Genomic DNA, 6002 nt, shown 5'->3' on the forward strand with positions numbered 1-6002 from the left:
GGTTTTAAATTAAATTAGACAATGACAATGAATCAGAGGTAATTTTGTACTGGGCAGCACAACTGAGACAGAAATGCTTGCATAAAAATGGTGTTTGTTAAATTTTGTCTCCCTAATACCAAAGTAATTAATTCCCAGCTTCCCTGAGTGGATTTTAGGAGTAAAGTGAGATCTCAGCCACAACTCCAGCTTTGATAAAGCTTGAGACGTTCCTCTGAGGGGCTCCCCTGTGTTGAGGAATGCACAGAACAGAGGAAGTGTTATGAGAGGCCTGAGACCCAGTTGAGAAATGGGGTGACTTCAGGACTTGTTCCCAGAAGGCTCCTAGGACCTCCCCGCTTAAACAAGTAACCAAAAGTAGAGTTGTGAGTCAGGAGCCATAGCCAACAGGGATCATTAACATCACACTCATTTTAGGCATGTTACCCGAGGAAGAAGGTCCCATATGGTATATAAGGATATGGTATATAAGGATGTCAGGAAACAGGTAGAGCCAGTTGCCACCACTGCTTTCTTCTCCTTCGTCAAGAGCGACATCCATCAAACAATCTCCTCTTTTGCTTTTTAAGGTACCGGGTGTTGAGGTCTCAATGCTCTGCACCCACAAGGGTAAATTAGGAAGAATTTCTTAGAGCCTGTTTTCTCCTGCCTGGATGCTTTCAGCAAACTCAGACAAGCCTCCTTGAGCTCAAAGTTTGAGTCTGCAAACTTTGCAAATCATCAAAAGGAAGGATGAGAAACTTTGCAACTACAGATTCCTATTTCCCCACTTTCTTTTTTAAGTGTGACTTTAATCAGCTCTGATAAGCCTTGCTCATCTTTTTGTGACGAGAGATGCAACAAAAGCGTCACAATTTCCATTATGCAGTGGGAGACTGTTTCTCCAAGAGTGTGAAAATAAGTGAATCCTTCACAATTTTATTAAGCACATTGAACATAACATTACCTTCTACTAAGTTAAATGCCTCTTGTATTTAACAGTGTGCAGTAAAATAAAAACATATTCTCAGCATTTTTCAGTTGGATAAAAGGAAGAGCTGACTCATTGGGAAAGAACCTGAGGCTGGGAAAGATTGAAGGCGGGAGGAGAAGGGGGCAAAGGAGGATGAGATGGTTGGATGGCATCACCATCTCAATGGAGATGAGTTTGAGCAAGCTCCGGGAGTTGGTGATGGACAGGCAAGCCTGGCGTGCCGAAGTCTATGGGGTCACAAAGAGTCAGACACAACTAAGGGGCTGAGCAACAACAATGAAAAGGAAGTGGCTTTGGTTCAGAGTCTAAAACCATAAAAAAAAAAAAAGTCCATCAGCAAGTGTGAATACTTTTTTCCCCTCTGTGCATGCCACCACTTTTTCAGTTACTCCTTTTCTCTGCCCACTCTGTATTAAATCCAGGTAGTATGAGAGGAAGCAGAATGTTCTAGGTCGCAGCCGAGGTCCATGGCACAGAATTGGGTGCAAAGAGGGAATGGCATTTAGGAGAGCTGGGAGCAATCAAGCTAAGGGAAAACAAAGTAATCATTCAGGTGACGGGTTAGTGGAAAAGCAAATTCACCAACAGGGATGAGTAGACTAGTTACAAACATACATAAAATTTCAATGTGAAAATAAACCCTGGCTCCACACCTCCAAAAGCCAAATCAAACCTTTAAGGATGGGATTAGGCAAAGGCAAAAACAAGATTCTCACTACTCTGTTTCATCTATTTTTATTTCCCTCCCAGGAATTCTGAGTGTGTCTGCTATAGTGGTTTTCCTGTTTTATGGAGAAAGAGAAAGGAGGTAAGAAAAGGGACAGTGTGACTGGATGGGTGACAATGAGCCAGCTTTGCAGGCAGATACCTTTCACTAATTGTAAAAGGCAGTGGGTTACAGTGTGTGACAAACCTAGACAGCACATTAAAAAGCAGACATTACTTTGCCGACAAAAGTCCGTCCAGTCAAAGCTATGGTTTTTCCAGTAGTCATGTATGAATTCGAGAGTTGGACCATAAAGAAAGCTGAGGGCCAAAGAATTGACGCTTTTGAACTGTTGTTTGGAGAAGACTCTTGAGAGTCCCTTGGACTGCAAGATCAAACCAGTCAATAATCCTAAAGGAAATCAATCCCGAATATTCATTGGAAGGACTGTTGCTGAAGCTGAACCTCCAACACTTTGGCCGCCTAATGCAAAGAGCTGACTCACTGGAAAAGACCCGATGCTGGGAAAGATTGAAGGCAGGAGGAGAAGGGGATGACAGAGGATGAGATGGTTGGACGGCATCAGTGACTCAATGGACATGAGTTTGAGCAAGCTCCAACAGCAAGCAAGATGTGAAGGACAGGGAGGCCTGGTGTGCTGCAGTCCATGGGGTTGCAAATAGTCAGACACAACTAAGTGACTGAACAACAATGGTGTATGGGGGAGATGAGTACATGGGACCCTGTACTTTTGCTGCTCAATTTTCTGTAAACCTGGAACTACTTGAAAAGATAAAGTTGATTGATTTTTTTAAGAAGTCCATTGATTCTTTTAAAAAAAGAAAAAAAGCAATGGGGTCCAAACATGATTGATTTGTTCACTTACTTGTTTATGAGTTGGTCTTGCTGGCAGTTAATAATTCTATCAAAGTTGCTACTGAAAAACTGAATTTAAAATTTACCTGTGCCCATAAGCTCTGGCATGTTAACAAAAATTTGTGGTGGAGGCAAAAGGGGTTCCATGTTAGAAACTTTCTTCACAAAGTAGAGATTTCACTGAAATTTTTCCACATCCTTGACATGAGTTATTTAGATACCCATTTAAATAAGTATAACCAAACCTAAGCAAACTGCTTCCCCTTTCTGGAGACCAAGCAGGACGTCTGTTGTGGGATGTTCTTCAGTAGGGAATTGTAGAAAGATGTGGGAGTCAGCTCACTCCTGCTGCATCAGGTATGCCTGAAAATTAGCCAGAGGTTCCCTGCGAGGGAGGTTCTAGGGAAGCTCCAGGATACAGAATCTAACAGACTGAAGGATTTAAAAGGAGTTAGTAACAATCTATAATGGCAAAGTATCTTAAAAAGTATATGTATATGTAACTGAATCACTTTGCTGTACATCTGAAATATTGTAAATCAACTATATTTCAATTTAAAAAGAAAGAAAGAAAAGGAATTTGTCTTCGAAGCAAAAGGTGTTTTTCAGATAACACCTTTTCCTTCTCCAGGGGATCTTCCCAACCCAGGGATCAAACCCGGGTCTCTGGCATTGCAGGCAGATGCTTTATCCTCTGAGCCACCAGGGAAGCTCCTTTCAGATAACAGGATAGATTAAATTTTTCATCAGTAGCAGATTACCTTCTACAGAATGCCTTGCTTCTCAGTGTTAAAAGATCTATGTTAATCTTTTTATCAGCTTACTCACATGCTCATATGTAGGGAAATCAAATATGAAAGTAAATATATTCGGCATGAATGATATGGCATGAAATAAATGCTTTGTTATTAAAAAAAAAAAAAAGATTTCCAGTTGCAAAACTTCCATTTGCCTCCAATTTCTGAAGAAATTGCAGTGCTTCAGATCTCCTTTTTTTTTTTTAAATCCAGAGTTCCAAACCTGTTCCAGTGCTCTGAATGTCTTAAAAACAACATTAGGAAAGCCAGAAGTTTGTGCATGCCAACAAACATTACATCTATAACCAAAGATATCGGTCTCTATGATGCCAACTAGAATCTGAACTAGTATCAGAGCTGCCTAGCCTCTTAGATCAAGGCTAGCACAGGCCTCATAGAAACATTGTAATCAGAAGTTATCAGGAGAAGTCAATATAGGCCTGTAGGTAATGGTTTTACTCTGCTTCTGAAACAGTTCCAAAAATTCTTGAAAAACCCTTAATTACACCTCATCACTCAGAAGGCCATTGTCACTGACCCACACCATTGGCCAAATAAAGGCAGGAAACAAGGATATTAGCCACACTGCATCCTTCCAGGTCATACTGACATGTTGATTCTAGCACTTTCCTGCTTTGCTCTAACTCCACAATGGGGCATTAGTTTCTAAGACTTAATCATGGATCTGGATCCTGTTAATTCCACAAAATGGAGCCAAGAACCTAGGTCACTGTGAGATCGGGGGCAAATCAGTTTACCACACAGACACAGACAACAGACTATGGACACAAGGCAGCAGGGGAAGGAAGGAGAAGACGAGATGCTTGGAGAGAGCAACATGGAAACTTACATTACCATATGTAAAATAGATAGCCCGTGGGAATTTGCTCTATGACTTGGGGAATTCAAACAGGGGCTCTGTAAAAACCTAGAGGGGTGGGATGGGGAGGGAGATGGGAGAGTGGTTCTAGAGGGAGGGGACATATGTATACCTGTGGCTGATTCATGTCGATGTTTGGCAGAAACCAACAAACTTCTGTAAACCAATTATCCTTCAATTAAAAAATAAGTAAATTTTTTAAAAAGTTTACAGTGGTAATGAATGCACAACTTTGAATACACTGAAAACCTCTGAACTGTGTTCATTAAAAGATGAGTGTTATGGTATGTGATTTATATCTAAATAAAGCTGCTTTTAAAAATTAAAAAAATAAATAATAAAAGACAATGAGTTTGGACTAGATGAGCCAGCGATCAACCCTTTTCTAATTCTAAAGTTGTTGCTGTTTCATTGCCAAGTTGTGTCTGATTCTTTTGAGACTCCATGGACAGTAGCCCACCAGGCTCCCCCGTTCATGAGATTCTCCAGGCAAGAATACTGGAGTGGGTTGCTATTTCCCTTTCCAGGGGATCTTCCTGACCCATGGACTGAACCCACATCTCCTTCATTTGCAGGTGGATTCTTTACCACTGAGTCACCTGGGAAGCCCTAGTTCTAAAGTATTAAAACTCTTTTCCTAACAAATCCTGTCTAATCATACCACTCGAAAACTAAATACTGTTTCATCCTTATTTTGTCACCTGATTCAGGACTTGAGAGGCAGGTCTTGGAAAGCTCTGCCTGTGGTAGGGGCTCTGGAAGACCCTTTAGAGGTCAAGGACTCTCCTAGGGAGAGCTGAGAATCCCAGAATAACAGGGGTCTCTGATAATCATCAGGTTTGGTATCAGCCCAGAGAAGAACAGAAGAGAGTCTGTCCCTGAAAAAGCTACCAAGAAGTTAATGCTTCCCATGCACACCAGCAGTCACTTCCTCTTTCAGGACAGCCGTGCTATTTAATACCCCAAAAGACCAAGGACAAAGAATGGCATTGTATAAGCACTGTAACTCAAGCAATTAGCCAGGTAATGGTCTGTGGGGTTCATTATAGCAGAATGTCAATTAAAACACTTGGAAGGAGATTATACAAAGCCCTTAGATTTCAAATCTTATAAGTGATCCAGCAAGACTAAATTATAGTAAATGTCATATCACTACAGTAGGTATCACACAAATGAAAATAAAGTTTCTTTTTTAGTGTGGACTCTTGCTTAATATCTCATCAATCCTAGAAATTGAAAAGAGCAGCCAAGTGTCCAGTTTTCATTCGACAATAAAAGATATGGGATAAAGGATGTGATGTTTGAATTGAATATCTTCTTTCCTATCTTTGGCTTTTTTAAGTATTTTGTATCTATTTTGTATATCTCTAGTTAATTGTATTTTTAAAGATTAAAACATAAAGCAATTAGTTTCATTTTAGACTTCTGCCAGTGGACTTACAGAGGAAGAAAAGAAGAGGAATGAATAAAATATGAATTTCAGAGAGAAAATTATTTCTTAGAAAGATCTTCAGTTAAGATTTCTTTTGTTTAATGACTTGTCTGACTTCATTCTCACAGAAGCATAGCATTTCCTTTTTTTTTAATGCAGATATGTTATTAGAAAAAATGGCTTCTTCAAAGTAGAATAATAACTGACAGAGTTCTTTATGTAATTTCAAAAATGCAAATAGTATTTAAGATCCAAATAGATGGCCACAATGATTTACCTAAAAGTGTTAGGAAAAACATAATATATAAAAATTAGTTTCTGTCCTAAAAACCCTCAAG

This window comes from Cervus canadensis, chromosome 7 (genome assembly GCF_019320065.1).
Source record: "Cervus canadensis isolate Bull #8, Minnesota chromosome 7, ASM1932006v1, whole genome shotgun sequence".
Classification (NCBI taxonomy): Eukaryota; Metazoa; Chordata; class Mammalia; order Artiodactyla; family Cervidae; genus Cervus; species Cervus canadensis.